The sequence below is a fragment of the Ranitomeya variabilis genome, chromosome 2, assembly GCF_051348905.1.
Source record: "Ranitomeya variabilis isolate aRanVar5 chromosome 2, aRanVar5.hap1, whole genome shotgun sequence".
Classification (NCBI taxonomy): domain Eukaryota; kingdom Metazoa; phylum Chordata; class Amphibia; order Anura; family Dendrobatidae; genus Ranitomeya; species Ranitomeya variabilis.
In genome coordinates, this window is record NC_135233.1 from 216868367 (window position 1) to 216889117 (window position 20751).

The 20751-nt window shown below is 41.4% G+C and overlaps 1 long non-coding RNA gene across 1 annotated transcript in view; it reads left to right on the forward strand.

Annotated features, from left to right (window-relative positions):
* The first annotated feature begins 797 nt into the window (after nt 1-797).
* Nucleotides 798-20751, forward strand: part of LOC143804959 (uncharacterized) — a 101452-nt gene continuing 81498 nt past the window's right edge. The window contains exon 1 of the long non-coding RNA XR_013221138.1: nt 798-812. This is a non-coding gene — a long non-coding RNA (uncharacterized LOC143804959). The remainder of the gene's footprint in view (nt 813-20751) is intronic.

The following is a 20751-nucleotide window of genomic DNA, read 5'->3' on the forward strand; positions in this document are numbered from 1 at the left end:
GGGTTTATCAGAGCCTTGTGGTCCAGGTTATGCGTCCATATCTTCATCGAGATGCTTCGCATTCTTCATAGCACCTTCTCTTCCTTCTTTTTGATGTTTGCCAAAATTAATGATTTTTTTTTCCGAAAGCTTCCAGTTCTTGTAATCAGGTGATTAATAAGTCAGCACGAAAAATTGCTAGCAGGCGATAAGATTGTTCTTTTTAGGAATGGTGGAGGTGTCTGAGCCTTCAGGAAATATCCTGCTCTTTAGAGTTTGTGAGTCCCATCTTGCACGGCATATATTGAATCTATCACCCGTTGAGAGGACGCCTGAGGATCCATATCTAATTGAATATATTGCCTTCGAGGAATGATTAGGTATATTACAAGACGATGCTATACACCCTGCCCTACAAACAATATACCACTGCGTGGGAATGGGATGGTAATCTGGACGGATTCTCTACCCGGCCGCTGACATTAAACATTTCACGTCAGTTGAATCTGACAAACCCAACGCCATTAGAAATCTCCCTGTGTAGATTTTCTTAAATCCCCATTCCCTGCTTAACAATAGTACAAAAATATCAAATAAAAGGCAAAAAATGCCTGACTTTGACCTCACGTGTCAATACTAACAGTAACTCTGGACTAGATGTCCATACCAATAAATAACAGCACAGTATTCATTTTTTCCAGAGCATATAGTGAAGATGTTGATTGACTTCTTTGGTTTTCCAGGCATGCTCTGCTACCTGTACAGAGGTCACTGTGTAGAGAAGAGGAGGAGACGAGCTGTGACCGGGCTCGGACTGTCGCATTGGAAAGCAGGTAAATTCCGCAGTGGGCCCGTATGCAGGAGTAAGCCACTTACCCCTCATCGTGAGCAGTAGTTGGGCCAGTGTATTTGATTAACTATGTACAGAAAAAAGGAGAGCGTCATATTCATTTATCAGACCACCTAGTGTATTATGATATAGAAGCAGAGGTAAAATTGTGTGTGAATGTAATGTAGCTGAACAGTTCTCCCCCAGAGTCAATGTTACTGTTGAGCTGTGGCTCTCTCACCCTGACTGTGACCATCACCTATTGTGCATTTTGGATCCTGTGTTATTCACATACTGTATATCTGTTATCTTTTATTAGAATCCTGTCTGTGATGATAATACTCTAGATATACCGGTTGCACAGATTTCATCAATGGGTCCCTACCTTCATGACCATTTATTGAAAGTATTCTTCATGCCAAGTGAGACAGCTGTGAGGCAACTATGAGACACCAGACAGGTATCGTGATTGTGTCCCATCCTAATTAATAGAATAAGTGCACTCTTACCTGAAGGTCTACGGATGTCTGGCAACTGCCCTGGCCATAATGCAGCAGTGTCTCTGAACAGCTACAACTACACCATCCTGTAAGCGACCTAGAGAATTGAAGTCTGGCTGCACCTCCTCTGCCAGGTATATTACTCTTTGAAACGCTCTGGATGTTCAGAAATTATATACTTTGAAGATTCAACGGGGCACCATAGCAGAAGACTAGACTAGCCCGGCTATGCCCCTGGCCGGCTCTTCACAGCGCCGTAGCAGGTGATTGACAGGACTCTCCCTTGCATGTACATAGGGAGAAACCTGTCAAGCTCCTCTAGCACTGCTGGGACTAGTACTGGACTAGTCCTGACTTTCTCTATGGATCGTAAGAGTATAATCTCTCTGAAGCACTGAATCATTTCAGAAAAAAATATTCCTGGCTGCAATTGCACAGCCAGGATGCCATTTCTGGTAATCATCAGCTAGAACGGATCCAGCAGGAATCTGTTAACAAAAAAGTTGTGCAGACACACAAAAAAACTGATTTTTTATTTTTAACATTGAAGTCTATGGAAAACTGATCAATTAAAGTAGCCATTTGTTTTGTTTAATTTGAAACTGATCCATTGAGCATAAAACTGATCTTTTTCATATGAAATAAAAACTCATGGCTATTGGCTATTTAACAGATCAGTTTTACATAGACTTCAATGTTAAAAAAAAACAAAAAAAAAACGGATCAAGTTGAAATCAGGTTTTTTTTTTTAAACTGACACAGTTGTGTCTACACAACTTTTTTTGTTAATGGATTGCTGCTCGATATGTTCTAACTGATGATTACTGGACATGTGAACATGGTCTCATAAGTATTTGAGACCTCCACTAGGTCGGGTTCCTAGAACCCAACCTTCTTCAAGAGATGTAGCACATTTCTCATATTTATTCTTCTACAAATGTTGCTAATCCGATCCTGTGAAAACATCAATTTAATGTAATTAAAGAATCAATTAAGAGGTGAATTAGCATATGGTTATCCAGAAATTGAGATGACATGACAGTTCTGACATATCTATTGGCGAAACCAAATCAATCACTTATGAACAGCTGTTCATTAAATAAAAGGAAATAATATATTTATTTGGACCCCAGAGGAAGTATCAATACATCGGTCACCCCTCTAGACCTCAACACATAAATTGAAGATTCCCCCGGAGGTCGTAAATTAAGGCAAATCAGATAATTCTGTCATTTTCATTTTCATTTTCATTCAGTCGAATTTATAAATTAGCAGAAAGCAATGATATCATGGTGGATCAGGTTTATCAATGATTTATCAATTCTTTTGGTACTTTTTGGGAGGATTTTGCAGTAAAGGTTCTTCCAAAATGGTCCCTGGTTAGGGGAACATCATGTACCTTCTGACTTCAAGACAAGGTAGTCCAACACATGGGAAATTCCAACTCGCCTCAGTTTTTTATGGATATCCGTTAACAGGAAAGTAGAACATAGGACCATACATTACCTCTTTGCTATCCAAAATCCCAGTGTTACCTCCTTTTTCTTCTACTCCATCCTCCTAAAACACATAATGGACAAAACCCAACTAATCATCTTTCCACCATTCCACTCAACCCTCCTACTGGACCCTATATGTCACAATTAATGACCCCACACTCTCCCTTGTCTCAAAAGTCCACTGCCTCAGTCTAATCTTTGACTTTGCTCTGTCCAGGACACATGTCCTAGTCTTACCACCTCCAACTCAAAACATTTCTTGAATCTGATGGTTAAACAATCTCCGGTCAACAAAACTATTAGTGCACACCCTTCATAATCTCCCAATGGCACTACTGCAACATCCTTCCCTATTAACACTCTTGCTCTCCATCAATCCATCCTCATCTCCTCAACCTCCCTCACTGCTCCTCCTTCTCTCAAGACTGCCAATCTCTTCATTGGCCTCCAATCAAGTAGAAAATTCAGTTTAAAGTATTAACACTGACAAACAAGGATAGGTCTCCTCCATACATCTCTGACCTAATCTCCCTCTGCCTCCCTACCTGTAATCTCAGGTCCTCACAGATCTCCTTTTTGGCTCTCCCCTTGTCTGCTCATCACACATTTGTCTCTAAGATTTTTTCCGTGCTTCCTATGTACTCTAGAATCTGCTACCTCAGATTGTCCTCCATGATTGAAGCCTCCAAGCTTGATCTCTAAACCCATCTCTTCATGAAAACCTACAAATGGCAATAACCCTGGCGCCAACTCATTACCATCTCAAATACTTTCAACCTTCTGATCCACAATCTCCTTACCTATACTTCATAGCAGGCTTGGGAAACCACAAATAACTTGGCGGCTCATGATTTCGTGTTTGTCTGTCAGCTTGGTGCATCAGCTACCATATTTCGCAATCAGTTATGAAGAGCTGGTCTCCAGATGGTAACTTTTCTGAGTAAACCCTTACAGAACAGCAGATCTAGATGTACATCTATCAGCAGTGGGTTGGAGAAATAAGTATGATAAGCTGGAGATAAGATGGTACTGCCAATTATAGGGGTTCTTGAACTTTTATGCAATAATGTGGCGGAATGCCTTGATGCGAGTATCCCAAATAGGAGTAAGGTGGGAACCCCCACTTATAAAAGAGGTTGACACAAGGTCTCAGTGTGATTTTTGTGGGGAAGATTTTGGCTTTCCTTGTACCAGTAATGGGGGGCTTTGGGTGACACTACTGCAGTGGGAGGGACACTGGATGTCACTTGTTGGGAGGCTATTGATGTGCCTCTAGTCGTGACCGTCTCTTAGTGCAGAATGTGACACTCAAGAAAGGTTGGGGACCACTTCTTTACAGATTGCAACAGTCCTCTCTCCCAAGTGAGTTTTTTACTGTTAATGTTTGGTTATTTTATTTGATATCTTGTATATGTATATGAACAATGTTCGCACATAACTTGTACACCCTTTACTAATTATTATCATGGCGCTTGTATGTTTGGAAAGAGATCCAGGTGCGACAGCTATCACTACATCCTTTATAACAACTGAGAACCATGTATGTGCTGGGTATAGTATAAAACCATTATATGAAATCCATCTAATGGAAGTTTCTTTCAATTAACATTTCTGGCTAATCAATAAAACAATGCATGGGTGATTAGTGGGGGACTTGAATACAGAGAGCATAATAATTGCCTTAGAATCCCCCCACATTTGACTAGCAGACGAGAAGCATGGCAGGTATGAGCTACTAGTCCTACTTGTCTCTGATAGAAAACACTGACCGGCTTCATTATTCCCAATCACTCATGCTAGATTTGTTGACTACTACTAAATAAAAATATAGAAGACTGAACCCAAAGGTGGCAGGCTGTGGTTCAAGTCAGGCTTTAAGGAATTGAGCCAGATATGAAGAGAGACGATTCTTCTGAAAGACATGTAGCCATCGTCAAGTTCTGTTCAACCATTTCAATGCAACTGTCAATATCTGGTAAGAGCATAGTGGGGCATCCATTCGGGAGTTCACGGTCACCTTCAAACACAATTGCTGGGTACCGATGGGTTGCCAGGTTGATGCCATCTTGGTTCTCCCATGAAGCCTAGAAACAGACTTGGCATCATAGGAGACCATGTTCTTTGTTGTACAAGTTATGTTTTGGGTCAAAATTGGGTGGCTCTGGGTGAAGACAACACTGACATGAGGATTTTGCGAATTTAAGATTAAACCGCCTAGACTTAGTAATTGTGTATAAGGAGGATTTTTGGATTTGTGAACTAGGATGTTCAAGTGTTCAGCACTAGCAAAACTGACCAGCAACTGCTACCCATATACTGTAACCACCAAGGTTACTGTACCTCGTGATGTGAACTATAACTATTAAACATGTTGTGCCCCTTCTGTGAGGAGAAGGAAAGTGAAGTCTCCTGATTTATCGATTCTGTCCGCAACCTCAAACCACCTCTTAAATTTGGCCTTCAGCCTAGTCTTTCATATATTAACATTACTTGAACTGTATTTGAAAAATAAGGTCTAAGATAAAGGAATAGAGCCCGATTCATCAAGATTGGCTGGTCTTAATAAGGGGGCACGCTGGAGGCAGATGCTCCTAATTCATGAAGAAGTGCGTGCCTCTTCATGAATCTGAGGCTTCTGAGTGTCATGCGCCTCAGTGCCCAATACCAGAAATCTCACTCCAATCAGAGACCAGAGTGAGATTTCTGGGGTAGGGAATGCCACAACTCGTCGTGAATTAGCTCATGTCCCACCAATGTCTGTGCATTTTGACCGAACTGGGAAAAACTGGCGTGAAAACATCAAAAAATGCAAAATGTAGGCACAACTTCAAGTTGCACCTACATTTTGAGACTTTGCAAAGCTTTCACACCAAAATTCTTCTAGTGAAAGCTTTTGAATCAGGCCCATAGTGTTTTTATGGCTTCTATCTATTCACCTTAATTTACTAAGATGAATTTAGTCTAATCTCTCATGCCTGATGCCATTAGAGATGACCCCATGTAGGAATATTTCTGTATCCTGTTATACCTAGCATTCTCTTTTGCCTATATGTTACTGCACTAAGGGAAATAGCAATAGAAGAGCGACCACAATAATCTCCATACAGAAATTACTACATCAATTAGCAGTATTATAGCGGGTACCTTGTGAAAGGAATAGGCGTACTTACATCCATAGATGCATGATTGTAACATAATACTGCTAAGGGATTAACTGTTTTAATAACTTTGCATACAATAGTAAGTAGGAATTTAAAGAACACAAAACATAAAGTCGTTGCATACAAAAGAGCTACTTCTGAAACAAGCTAATATCAATGATATCTCAGGAGGTTTCCAGAAATACAGACATGGGAAACGTGAAAGTTTTTCTAAAGGTACCGTCACACTAAACGATATCGCTAGCGATCCGTGACGTTGCAGCGTCCTGGCTAGCGATATCGTTGTGTTTGACAGGCAGCAGCGATCTGGATCCTGCTGTGATATCGCTGGTCGTTGATTAAAGTCCAGAACTTTATTTGGTCGTCAGATCGCCGTGTATCGTTGTGTTTGACAGCAAAAGCAACGATACCAGCGATGTTTTACAATGGTAACCAGGGTAAATATCGGGTTACTAAGCGCAGGGCCGCGCTTAGTAACCCGATGTTTACCCTGGTTACCAGTGTAAAATGTAAAAAAACAAACACTACATACTCACCCTCTGATGTCTGTCACACGTCCCCCGCCGTCCGCTTCCTGCACTGACTGAGCGCCGCCCATAAAGTGAAAGCACAGCATAGCGGTGACATCACCGCTCTGCTGTTAGGGCCGGCGCTCAGTCAGTGCAGGAAGCGGACGCCGGGGGACGCGAAGGTGAGTATGTACTGTTTGTTTTTTTACATTTTACACTGGTAACCAGGGTAAACATCGGGTTACTAAGCGCGTCCCTGCGGGGACCCCCAGGGACCTCGGCATCGTTGGTCGCTGGAGAGCGGTCTGTGTGACAGCTCTCCAGCGACCAAACAGCGACGCTGCAGCGATCGGCATCGTTGTCTGTATCGCTGCAGCGTCGCTTAGTGTGACGGTACCTTAAGAATGTTCAGAATGATGTCAAATAGTAAAAGTAATACTCAAGTTATCGATTTCAAATCAGAGTCCCTGTCTGATGCTTCCCAGGTTCCCTGCAGGTCTCTGAATTTCTTGCTCTATCTAGATGGAAATGTAACTGTTGCACCTGGTGATTGGCTGAAGTCGTAACATATTACCTGTCCATCTGGAGCAGAAAGTACAGGGACAGGTGAGGAACATTCAATCATTGGTCTCAGCAGTGACCAGCACATCACTGCTGTATTCAGTGATTGGCTGCAGCAGTCACTTCTGTCCAGCATAGCAGCAAGTGGAAGCAATGGGAAAGCATCACTACAGTGGTGGCCCAGTAGTATTTGATGTGATTTTTTCACGTCGATTTTGCAACGGATTCGATCTAAAAATTCAAATTAAAAAAAACTCTTACTCTTAGCCTTATTTAGAATATACCAGGTTTCAAGCATAATTGTTTTAAAGGGTTATTCTAAAGTTTCATCTTCAGGAGCACACGACTCCTCTGCCTCCCAGCTTCCTGTGTGCCCAGGGCTGGTGTGTGGCTGTGCCTGTAGTCCTGCAGCAGCATCAGAGGTTCATGCTTTCCAACAATCTTGACAGGTTCCACTATTGAGCTGTTGTGCTCTCACTTACTTCACACGAACCTCAGGGTTGGAACTGAGAGCGCACCAGCCCAATAGTGACTTCTGATTGGCTGCAGGGCTTACATGTCATAAAAATGTCAATGAGACCTAACGCCAACATCGCTGAAACAGCGCTGAGTATAGAGGAAAATAGTATTTAAGAAGGGGCTGTCCAGGTAGTGGATAACCCCTTTAAGTTAATTGACATTCTACCAATACCAAGATGCTACCCATTGGAATGCCTGCAGAAACAATAATTCTGTAATTTCAAAATACAATTTCCAATTTTCTTTTATTATATCCCCTATATTTTCTTATTCTGATGATGGAAGTCAGGTTTATATTTTTACCATAGCCCTTGTGGAGGCACAGCATTGTATCTTAATTAACCAGATGTCTATTTTTAGCAAGCCAGGAAGAATAGACTGTTATCTATATGTTGACTTTTGAATTTGTGTTTCTTTCTGGTTCGTCAAGAAAAGAGACTTTTGCTTGTGTAAGCCTGTAATATTGTTTTGGAAGTTGACATTTGAGGTAACATAATGTGCTCTTATCCTGGATGACTAGTGATATTTGATGATATGTTAATTATACATTGTCCAGGCCAGCCAGTTTGTTGGCATTCAAAACAGAGGAGGAAAATTTATGCAAATAGATTACATAATCAAACAATGCGAGTTGATCTTATCAGCATTACCTGTAAATACTGAATGACAGACACTTGTCAATTATAAAAAGAGGGACAGAGAGACAGCGAGAGATTCAGCCAAAACATCCAGACATCCAGACATCCAAAGGACCAGAGACAGGGCAGCAGCTAAGACATCATTGCTCCATCATGAGGGACACAGATTTATCGTTCTACAGGATGCCATGTTTGGGAACCATGACCCCAGCTGGAAGAATACAGATCTGCTCCATTGACCATCGCTGAACCATGGATACATTTGTGAAAGCCAGGAATGGAACCCGCCGGTCGCCTGGCTGCATGGAGATGTTTGGACAAGCCAGGTTGTGACCCTCCAGTCAACTGGCCTTGTACCTCAATGGACTGTCAGCTTTCTAAGCTTGTCGTTACCTCCTCTCTGTGTGCGTGCCACCAGCGGGGTAGTCAGCCCTTGAAGATGAAGCCAGGTTGTGACCCTCCAGTCAACAGGCCTTCTATCTCAATGGACTGTCAGCTTTCTAAGGTTTTCATTATCTCCTCTCTGTGCGTGCCATAGGTGGCGTAATCAGCCCTGGAAGCTCTGAAGTCATAGCTGCTCTTATCCTCTTATCCCTGGGAGTCAGCCCAAGGGTGAGACTCTGCAATGTGCACAATCTTGGGGTATTTTACCGGGACTGTTCTGTGTTATCTGTCTGTTTTGTGGTTCAATAAAGTATTGCCACACTGTTTTATCCTCACCCTGTGTTGTCTGATTAGCATTACACCCACGTTAAAAGGGGAGCGGGCGTTTGGTGGGACGACCCCTGGTCCATGCAGTTTTGGTTTGCGGTCTGGGTACCCGTCGACTGCCCCCCCCCTTGTATCTCCACAGCCCTTATTTAAATCACTATAGTTATATGTAAAATGCATCTTTTAGTTCATATATGCAAAGTTGTTTTATTTTTAAGTAGTTTAATAGTTATTTAAGTTTTGGATTGTAATGATGCAAGAGTTTTTTGGGGGGGTTTCATAAAAAAAAAATGATCCCCTTTTTTAACAGATGTAAAATACATACATGTAACAAGTATTGGTTGTAATGGAAAGATGTCCCACCTGCTAAACTCCCCCAAATGGCACCTGACTACAGAAGACTAATGGCCTTGTTATATTCACCTTTACATTTTATAGCAGTATTTTGCATTTGTGGTTGCCATGGAAAATATTAAATTTGGCTTCATTAAATCTGATGTTTTTACTTATAATTTTTGGAACACCGAGAAGGAAAATAATGTTTAAAAAAATGATTAATTTTTTTTCTTACTAGCAAAGAAATTAACACTGCTGGGTGGCCTCCACCATATATTAAACGTTAACCTATCCAACAAAATGTGGAAAGAAAAGATTATAATGTGAAAGTTTGGCTGCGATATGAATGTGAAGAGCAATTTTCATTCATTGATTGAGGGAAAAAAAAAGTTGTTCAGTTATATTCACAGGAACCCAAAAATGAAGTTTAAAAAAAAAAAAACACAAAAAAAAATTAAAATTATTTTTCATTCTGTAAGAAATTTGGCAGAAAACGGGCATTAATCTTATTCTGGCTGAAAGGTTGGGGTTTAGCTTGGCTGCTTTATTACTGCAGACAGAACACATGGAAGTTTCCTGTTACTGCAAGCTTCTTCACAGCCAAAAGATGGTTTGTGGAAAAGAGACCGCTGACTGCCCCTTGGTCTGTACATTATACTGAATTCATGAGTAGAAGCCAACATTTCTTAAGTGATCTTTAAATGTTGGTGGGTGGCGGCTTATTTCTAAAGAGAATAAAGGATCGGCAGTCCAAGCTATATGTGGGGGGACATATAGGGAATCAGGGAACATATTGGGTTACAAACTATATGTGGGGGGACATATGGGGATTCAGGGGACATATTGGGTTACAAACTATATGTGGGACATATGGGGTTGCAGGCTACATGTTGGGGGACATATGGGGTTGGAGGCTATATGTGGGGGGACATATTGGGTTACAAGCTATATGTGGGGGGACATATAGGGATTCAGGGGACATATTGGGTTACAAACTATATGTGGGACATATGGGGTTGCAGGCTACATGTTGGGGGACATATGGGGTTGGAGGCTATATGTGGGGGGACATATGGGGATTCAGGGGACATATTGGGTTACAAGCTATATGTGGGGGGACATATAGGGATTCAGGGGACATATTGGGTTACAAACTATATGTGGGACATATGGGGTTGCAGGCTACATGTTGGGGGACATATGGGGTTGGAGGCTATATGTGGGGGGACATATGGGGATTCAGGGGACATATTGGGTTACAAGCTATATGTGGGGGGACATATAGGGATTCAGGGGACATATTGGGTTACAAACTATATGTGGGACATATGGGGTTGCAGGCTACATGTTGGGGGACATATGGGGTTGGAGGCTATATGTGGGGGGACATATGGGGATTCAGGGGACATATTGGGTTACAAGCTATATGTGGGGGGACATATGGTGGTGCAGGCTACATGTTGGGGGACACATTGGGTTGCAGGGTATATGTGGGGGAACATATAGGGGTTGCAGGCTATATATGTGGAGACATATGGGATGCAGGGTATATGTGGGCAGACATATGGGATTGCAGGGGACATGTGGTTGCAAGCTATATGTTGGGGGACATATGGGGTTGCAGGCTATATGTGGGGGGACATATGGGGTTGCAGGCTACATGTTGGGGGACACATGGGGTTGCAGGGTATATGTGGGGGAACATATAGGGGTTGCAGGCTATATATGTGGAGACATATAGGATGCAGGGTATATGTAGGGGGATATATGGGGTTGCAGGGGACATGTGGTTGCAAGATATATGTTGGGGGACATGTGGCGTTGCAGGCTATATGTGTAGAGACATATACATGGGGGGACATATGTGGTTTCAGGCTATATGTAGCGGGACATGGGATTGCAAGCTATATGGGGAGGACTTATGGGGTTTCAGGCTACATGTAGGGGAACATATGGGGTTGCCGGGGACAAATGGGCTTGCGAGCTATATGTAGGGGACATATGGGATTGCAGGTTATATGTAGGGAGATATGGGGTTGCAAGCTATATGTGTGGGAGACATATAGGGTTGCAGGGGAAATATGGGGTTGCAAGCTATATGTAGGGGAATATATGGGGTTGCAGGGTATATGTGGGGGGACAAATGGGGTTGCAGGTTTATGTAGGGGGACATTTTGGGTTGCAGTGTACATATGGGGTTGCAAGCTATATCTGGTGGTCGGCTGCTCGAGAGTAAATCTTGTATGTCCACATTACTGTGCTCCCAGTGTGATTAGACCGGAGAACAAGAAACAACAGGAACCAGGAAACACTTGGTGCTTGTGCCTCTAGAAGTTAAGAAGAGAACAGTAATGCTCCTTGGGTCACCCTTGACGAAGCTGCGGGTGAAACGCTCATAGAGCATCTTGGACCAAGCTACAGACATCCCCCTCTTAACACATCACCAGATGTAAGTACGGTCCTCCTCAATAGGCAGACAGAAGTCTCTTAGTCTAACACACAGCTGATAGACTTAGTATTGAGCAATTTTTGTGTTTTTATATATAGTGTGTGTCCTTCTTTTTGGGCCTCTGTCTTATTTGTACTTAGTAATTTTATCTAATAATTACTAATTAATATTTTATGAGACTCTTGTGCACCAATTTTCTTTTGTCACTATTTAGTTAATTTATAGTGTGTCTCTATATTTTTCTTGATTTATTTTCTGATTTATTTTCATGTATACTGTATATTCCCTACCAAATTCCTGTTCAGTAAAAACTTTATTTTTGACTGGGGGTCTCCCTCGTTGAACTGTCGAACACCTGGTACTTGCAAACCAGCAACATCGGTTACATGCAGCTTGCAAGGTCGTAGCGCCCTCACAGGAAAAGTCCACACACCCAGCCAGAACCCCCAACTTCATGTAATGTGTCGTAGTTGAAGAGACGAGTACTTCGACCACAGCTACCGCCAGGGCCAGCTTTAGGGGCAGGCAGACCAGACAGCTGCCTAGGGACCCCGCTCTTCCTGGGGCCACCAGCCAGTGGCGTGCCGGTAATAACACACCACGCGGCCGCTATCGGGCCATTGAGTAAAAGAGGCACGGTGCTGCCCCCCCACACCGCATCGCGTATTCAACTAATAAATTATTCAACAGTTGGAAGAAGTGATGGAAGCACTTCTCCCATCACTCCCCCTCTGCTTCTGACTCAGCAGGTGCACGATGGCCTCAGTTCATCGTATGCCACTCTGTGCCAGCATTGGAGCTGATGACATTGTAGCAGAGCCTGGAGCAGCTCGGGGAACAAGGAGGAGAGATGAGTACTGTATATATGCATATAAAGCTCTGGCAAAAATTAAGAGACCACCACATCAAAACCCTGTCATGGGCAGCCCAATCTCCAGACCTGAACCCCACTGAAAACCTCTGGAATGTAATCAAGAGGATGATGGATAGTCACAAGCCATCAAACAAAGAAGAACTGCTTACATTTTTGCGCCAGAAGCAGTGTGAAAGACTGGTGGAAAGCATGCCAAGACGCATGAAAGCTGTGATTAAAAATCATGGTTATTCCACAAAATATTGATTTCTGAACTCTTCCTGAGTTAAAACATTAGTATTGTTGTTTCTAAATGATTATGAACTTGTTTTCTTTGCATTATTTGAGGTCTGAACGTACTGTTTTGGTTTTTTTTATTTTGACCATTTTTCTTTGTCAGAAAAAAATACAAAATGTATTGCTTTTAAATTCGGAGACATGTTGTCAGAAGTTTATAGAATAAAAGAACAATTTACATTTTACTCAAAAATATACCTATAAAGAGAAAAATCAGACAAACTAAACATTTTGCAGTGGTCTCTTAATTTTTGCCAGAGCTGTATGTGTATACTGTGTGGGGGCTGCACTATACTGTGTGGGGGGGGGGGGCTGCATTATACTGTGTGTGGGGGCTGCATTACACTTTGTGGGGGTGGAGCGCCCCCAGACGCAGGGCCGCGGGGTACTCGGTACCGGGCCTCTCTGTCTTGGTCCTGGGGTTGTCACAGTGGCTAGATCCGGTCCGTGACCCTGCTAAGGGGCATCCAATAAAAGGGGTGATGATGGTGCGTGGTGCAAGGTGTCATGAATAATGAGGACACAGGGTTGCAGTCTCTTTACCTCTTTACTGAAGGTTTCGGGATCCGCAATCCAGAGCACTGCTAACAGGACTGGCTGAGACCGGACGGTCCGAAGGCACATCCAGAGTTCCCTTTGCAGGTGGAAATCAGTAGCCTACCTACTAGCGCCTGTGTGTTGTAGTACTTCCCTGCTGAGCACCACAGGATAGTCCTCACAACTGTCGTGTATGTTTCTGTTCTTTCTCTCCGTCCCCCAGATGATATGGCTAGGACGCACCCGTATGACGGGGTAGGCCTGGAGTTATTTTATAGGGACCCTAGAGACGCCCCTCTCCCACAATTGCCTCCGTTGTCTTCATTAGGTGAATTAGGTGAGACAGCCAACCTAAAGTTAACTGTCCTGCCGTTGGTTTGAAGTAATGCTTGGAGCCCAATACTTCCTCGGCGTTCCGGCAACCGGCTACGCGCCTCAGTAGGATGTTGCCACGATCTTAGGGCACGACTCCTACTGGTTCTATTCTCCTTTGTGCTGTGATCTCTTTTCTCACTTCTCCACAATAAACCTCGCTTCGTGTCCTTTCTTAAGATGCCGCCGCAACGGGTGCAGGCGCGGCTCCGTAACGATCTGTCCTTTTTGCTAGGCCACTGTCAGGATCCCACCCCTGACAGAGACCCCCCTGAATCTTCCCAGGAACTCCCTCTCTCACAGGATGTTGCCTGGGCAAAACCCAGTCAGCTTCTCCCTAACTTCCTATCCAACCCCCAGTTTTACCAGAGTGTGAGGAGTGGCCTAATACATAGAACCCTTTGCTCCCCCTGGTGGCCAGAGTGTAAAGTGTAATGTGTGACTGTGATACCTGGTCAGGTGAACTCCTTTAGTGCAATCAGACGCAACATCACTCCCCTTAGTGGCAGAGTGACATTACTGCAACGACCAGGACTCTGGGGCGCTGCAGGGGGGCTGCATTATACTCTGAGGGGGTTGCATTATTCTCTGAGCTGGCTTCATTATACTCTATGAGGGGGCTACATTATAGCCTGAGGGGGCTACATTATACTGTGTTTGTGGGGCTGCGTTATACTCTGAGGGGGCTGCATTATAATCTAAGGGGGCTGCATCATACACTGAGGGGGTTGCATTATACTCTGATGGGACTACATTATACTGCGTGTGTGTGGGGCTGAATTATACTCTGAGGGGGCTACATTATACGTTATGAGGGGGCTACATTATACTCCGAGGGGGCTACATTATACTGTGTGTTTGGGGCTGCATTATACTCTGAGGGGTCTACATTATACTCTGAGGGGGCTACATTATACTCTGAGGGGGCTGCATTATACTGTGTGTGGGGCAGAATTATACTCTGAGAGGGGCTGCATTATACCCTGAGGAGGGGCTGCAGTATACTTGAGGGGGCTACATTATATTTTGAGGGGGCTACATTATACTGTGTGTGTGGGGCTGAATTATACTCTGAGAGGGGCTGCATTATATGCTGAGGAGGGGCTGCAGTATACTCTGAGGTGGGCTGCAGTATACTCTATCAAGGACCATGGGGAGTGCATTATACTATATATACTATATGTGACCTGCATTATACTGTATCGAGGACTATATGTCCTCATCATCCTTCCTCAGTCGATGTAAAGAAACTCGGGAACAAGCGTCGAACGACTTCAATATTGTTGATCATGCTCACTTACTGGCCTGAACTCCGCGCATGTAATTACATCCAAAATATTTCTGTGTGATGGTGCAATATGATAGCATTTGGGCCCCACTTTAAACTTTTGCCTATGGCCCCACTTTGTTGAAAATCGTCCCTGGCTACCGCCCTGCGCTACATTACAATGCCTAGATCTGATACATTGCTGGGCTCTGCTACATTGTCACTCTGTGCCTCCTGACATGCCTAACTCTGCTAGATTGCCACTATGTGTCTCTTTTCATAGCTTGTTCTACTGTGTTCTACGTAACTTTACTCTTCTATATTACTTTGTACCTCTGGACCTAACCAGCTTTGCTGAATTTCTGGGCTCTTCTACATAACCACTAAAAGCCTTGGGGCATACCCAGCTCTAGTATGTTGCTTGGCTCTGCTACATTACTACAGTGTGCCTCCTGATATGCTTAGCCCTGCTACATCACTGGAATCTGCTACATCACTGGAATCTGCTACTGTTAGTCTTTAGAGCAACTCAACTCTGGAACATCACTAGACTCTGCTACGTTCCTTCAGTGAGCCTCCTGATCTACTCTGTTCCACCACTACTACTTTCCTTCTCTACCTTGTTCCGATGTCCATTTTGGTCCTCCATGGCATTCAGATCAAGGCAGTGTTCACTCTACACCAGCCATTCTCTGCCTGCATCCTGGGTGCCCATGTTATGACATTGCAGTTGCCCTTAATAAGCAGAAAATATGCCCAGGATGTTGGGCAAAGAATATTGCCCCGATTTGTCTGGCGTGGAGTACCACATTGATCTTCAGGCCGGGGTAGTTTCGATCCTTCTGCTCATCCAGTCCCTGCCTTAAATATCCAATGGAGCATGTAGCTTATCCTTCTGTATAGCAATTGGAGGCTTATGGAGGCACAATAGAGGCCTCATTCCCCTCCCTACAAATCGAAGCTGTAAAGTGGCCATGTGCATGATCCCTTTATTGCAGTTGTTAGTATGTGATATAAGATTTCACCATACAAGTAACATGTTTTAATCTGTCGCGCACGTTAAGTGTTTTCTCCAGGTAAAACAAAACCTTTCATTTTTTTTTTAGTACATTTGCCTTTTTTATGATACCCTCATTTCATTCATGAAATTAATAACTGAGTAATGCTGAAAGTAAGAGGCTCATAATTTTCTCCCATGCTGTTTCTTTTCGCTGCAGAACACAGGAGGCAAGAGAGGAACTAAAGAAAATTGTTTCCTCGTAAATGAGCCGAACAGGAAAACGTTTGGCCATGCCTTTAGATTTACATTTAATGTTCATTTAAGAAACAATTTGGCTACAAAATGAAGTCCTCAAATTTGACAAATTGCTAATGTTTAGGAAACAGCATGGAAATATGGCCCTGTAGAACCCAGTAAGCATTCATTAGGACTTGCGCTTTCTCGAACATTCAATATAACACAAAATAATTCACTGTCAAAAACTACTTGGTGTGTGCCATGACATGTGGCACTAGGGTATGTGGCCATCGAACAAAAGATGAATCGATCAGAAAGCATTGACAATGCGTTTGAATGCAGCTCCAACAATGGGTCACTTGGCATGATGGATCATCCCGCACGGTCACATTGACCCTCATTTGCTATTTTGAGACCTTTTTTATAGACTAAAAATTATCCCCTATGATAATTTTTAGACCAGAGTTGGTGACACTTCTTATGCCTCCCGCTGTGTCGTGGCCGCATGACCACTGCCAGGAGAAGTTAAATTGAGCAGTCCGATGCCCATGCGCTAGGTCATTCAAAGCCCATGGTTCTGATGAAAATGTACAGAGCTCTGCACTATCGTCACTCGATGAATGGAGAAGCAACGAGAATATGTGACTGGTCACCGTACACCTTATTCAAGTTCTCCAGAAAATTATGATAAGTGCTGTGACTCTCAGGTCTCTAGTCGATAAGTGATATTTTTTGTAGATCACTGTACCGTGCCGTCAATGACAATAGGCCATGTGACCTACCTGTGGGGGTACAGTGATAAATGAATTTCCTCTTTGATTCCAGAAGATAAACTCAATTTTAAGACTCATAATATGGTATCGGTAATTATGATGAGATGCAAGATGATGATGTTATCAGTGCTCATTGGCTTGGACAATATCAAAGTATCACGGACCTCCCCCATAGACAAAAGGGGGATAGGAACTGCTAGTAGTCAGTGCATTCAGAATTGTTATTTTTCGAGAGTTTTTTTATAAAATGTATCAAACATGGAATAATATAGATATACCAAATGTATTTTCTCAAAAATTGCTAATGCCTTTAGTTGTCTTTCCCTGGATGTGACAATATATATAAAATATATATATATATATATATATATACACATATATTTATAGATTATTTATATATATATATATATATATATATATATATATAAATAATCTATAAAAGTAATTATAGCATTTAATATAATAACATGTAAAGCATGAACAGAGATACAGCATTGCTGTCGACCTTCTATTATAACAGTGTGAAATTACAGAATTGTGAATCCTTAAAGAAAATCTACACGGTATAATTTTAACTCTTAAAATAAATGTTGCAATAAATAAAATTGAATTGATAAGTACACAAATGCCCTATAAAATCCACAATTCGATATTTTATAAATTAATATAAAAAATCCCATTATAGTAAACAAGTCATGGATTGTAAAAGAATATCAGATAAGTTTGAAAAGGACAAAAAACGGAAAAAGGGAAAAACTTCCTGATTTATTTTGCACTTATATCTTTTTAATGTTTTGCATGTGCAGAAGGATCTAGCAATTGATGTTTTATTTCAGCAGTTGACCAATTCTTTATCTATTGTTCTAAATATTAAAAAAAAAAATAAATACATTATTTCCTTACATTTACCTGGAAGTTAAAAGAGCATAGATTGTAAATAAATATAATGCATTCCCTTCCGCATATAAAAACATGCAGAATCAAAAGAAGCTTTTGTGATTAGAAACATTATTATTTTATTAAAAATCATGGTAATAATACAAGTTTAAGGCAATATCATAGAAGATGCTTCAACAAAAGCATATTATTTAAAAATAAATAAAAACAAAATCTGCATAAAATGTTTTTTTTTTATGGACATTTTAGCACATTTTCAATTCAAATAAGAAAATCAGAAAAATCACAAAAATGCAATTTATTCTATTTATATAAAGGAAAAAAATAAAATCATCGATGCATAGCCGAGACTGGAGAACAAGTTGTAGTAGGGGGCAATTTTAAAAAGTATCCTTACAGTTCTGATATTTGTTGTTATTATTATTATTACATAAGACGTAAGAACTGATATTTTGTTATTATTATTATTTTTTTTAATTATTATTACATAAGACGTAAGAACAATTGAAATGGAAGAAGAGGAAGAAGAAGTCATACCAATTTTTTTTTCCTTTATTTTTATTTATTTATTTTTGTCATTTCATTTGCCAAACATTCTTTTTATTTTCAAAATTACATTCCTCTCCTTTAGTTGTCTTAAAGTTTTTATTTTGGTCCTATAAAAAGATATATAAAATGTAAATGGCTGTCCTTTTAGCAAAACAATGCTGCCATGATTATTTGGAAGAACTTTATATTGCCCATCTCTCCTATTTAAGACCCTAAACGGCATCAATCACTTTTTTTTTAACTACATGAAATTATCATGAAAGGATTCCACAATTACAAAATGGAGATTGTTGCCTACATGTTGCCAAGATGCTTTTAACTAACAGAGCGGCCTTATTATATTTTATTGGCCAAAAAAAAACCTCATTTCTTACCAGATCCTAAAGGAATGAACATTGGCCTTAGGAACATAAAAATTGGGTCATGGTATAAACACCTTCTGGGAGCATTTGTAGTGGGAGTGTATATGCAAATAGCCAATTTTTTTTTTCTTGGTTTCCATCACAAGCACACAATGCCATTCTTTATTTGCAATATGGAAAGAATACAACGTCTGGTTTTGTTATTTCAAGATTTAAAAGGATTTTTTTTTCCAAGCCATCACATCCCCCAATATATCCCGTTAGCCCCTTTCACAGCCAGCCTAAAACCGAACCATAAATTCCGAGGAAAGTACTTTAGTAATTGGAGCCCCAAGTCCTGGGTGCCTTTGATGTAATTTATTAGAAACGTTTGAAATTAAGCGACATAGTTTCTCTCCTATTGTTAAAATGAATTAGGGTTGTGTATCCCAAATCATTTGGAACAGCTCATAGGAGAGAAATTAGTTCACTTACTATCTAGATGCTTTCAATTACCACCCTGTCCATGCACTGCAAGGTCAGGAATCCATAGCTCCCCCTTACTGCTCATTTAAGGAGTGACACTGACCAAGGGGTCTTATTAGCTAATATCAAGTGTAAGGGCATCCGTCCCATTGTGAGGCACAGTCACCGCTACAGCCCTATAGTATATAGGTGCTCCGTCCATCAATCTCCTAGTCAGGAGGGGAGACGAAAGGCCCAGGACACCAGGCTGGAGCACAGCGACCACTGCACCCTGGCCGGACCCCAAGTCACAGATTTACTGCTTCACCATCACATACTTAGAGGAAACACATCTGTGATCCATCCATATATACGTCCATTAATCTAGCTACAAGGTCCAGTGTCACACTGTCATTCATCTATTCATCTATCTAGTTGCTTTCACCAGGCTATCTACAGATCTAGATACAGTTCTTGTCTTTCTGTCTGTTCTTTTTGTATTTATTAGTGATGAGCGAATATACTCGTTACTCGAGATTTCCTGAGCACGCTCTGGGGGTCCTCCGAGTATTTTTTAGTGCTCGGAGATTGTTTTCCTCACCGCAGCTGAATGATTTACATCTGTTAGCCAGCTTGATTTCATGTGGGGATTCCCTAGTAACCAGGCAACCCCCACATGTACTTATGCTGGCTAACAGATGTAAATCATTCAGCTGAGGAGATGAAAACTAAATCTCTGAGCACTAAAAAATACTCGGATGACCCCTGAGCGTGCTTGGGAAATCTCGTGTAATGAGTAGTACTATCACTAGTACTTATCTATTAATCCATTGATCTCTATAATCGATCTATCTATTATGCATACACACATTTGTACACATATTCTATCTATGAATGTCATATACATCTACTAGCCTAAGCAATCTAGCCAAACATGATGCAAAAGCATACAAACACATATATACACTCCTATTCATTCTCTACTTATTTCTCCTCTACCAATCTGATTATCTATCTATCTCTGTCTATTCATGGGCCCATTCACCTAGCTACATCTATTTACACACTTTCATATCTATCTATCTATCTATCTATCTATCTATCTATCTATCATCTATCTATCTATCATCTATCATCTTCATCTATCTATTATCTATCTAATATCTATCTAATTATCTATCATCAGTCATCTATTATCTATCTATCTAACTATCTATCATCTATCTATCATCTATCTATTATCTATCTATCCATCTATCTATTATCTATCATCTAGCCATGTATCATACATCTATCTCCCTCTCTCTCTAACAAAACGCTGATACATAGTCACACATGTACACAAAGCTCACAGCCATAAATAATAGTTAATGTTTCTACTCCCTTTAGCCTTTCATTTGCCTATATAAGCACACAGGCAGTATATCACTTTTACACACACATACATTAGGTATATACACACTAGCTACACA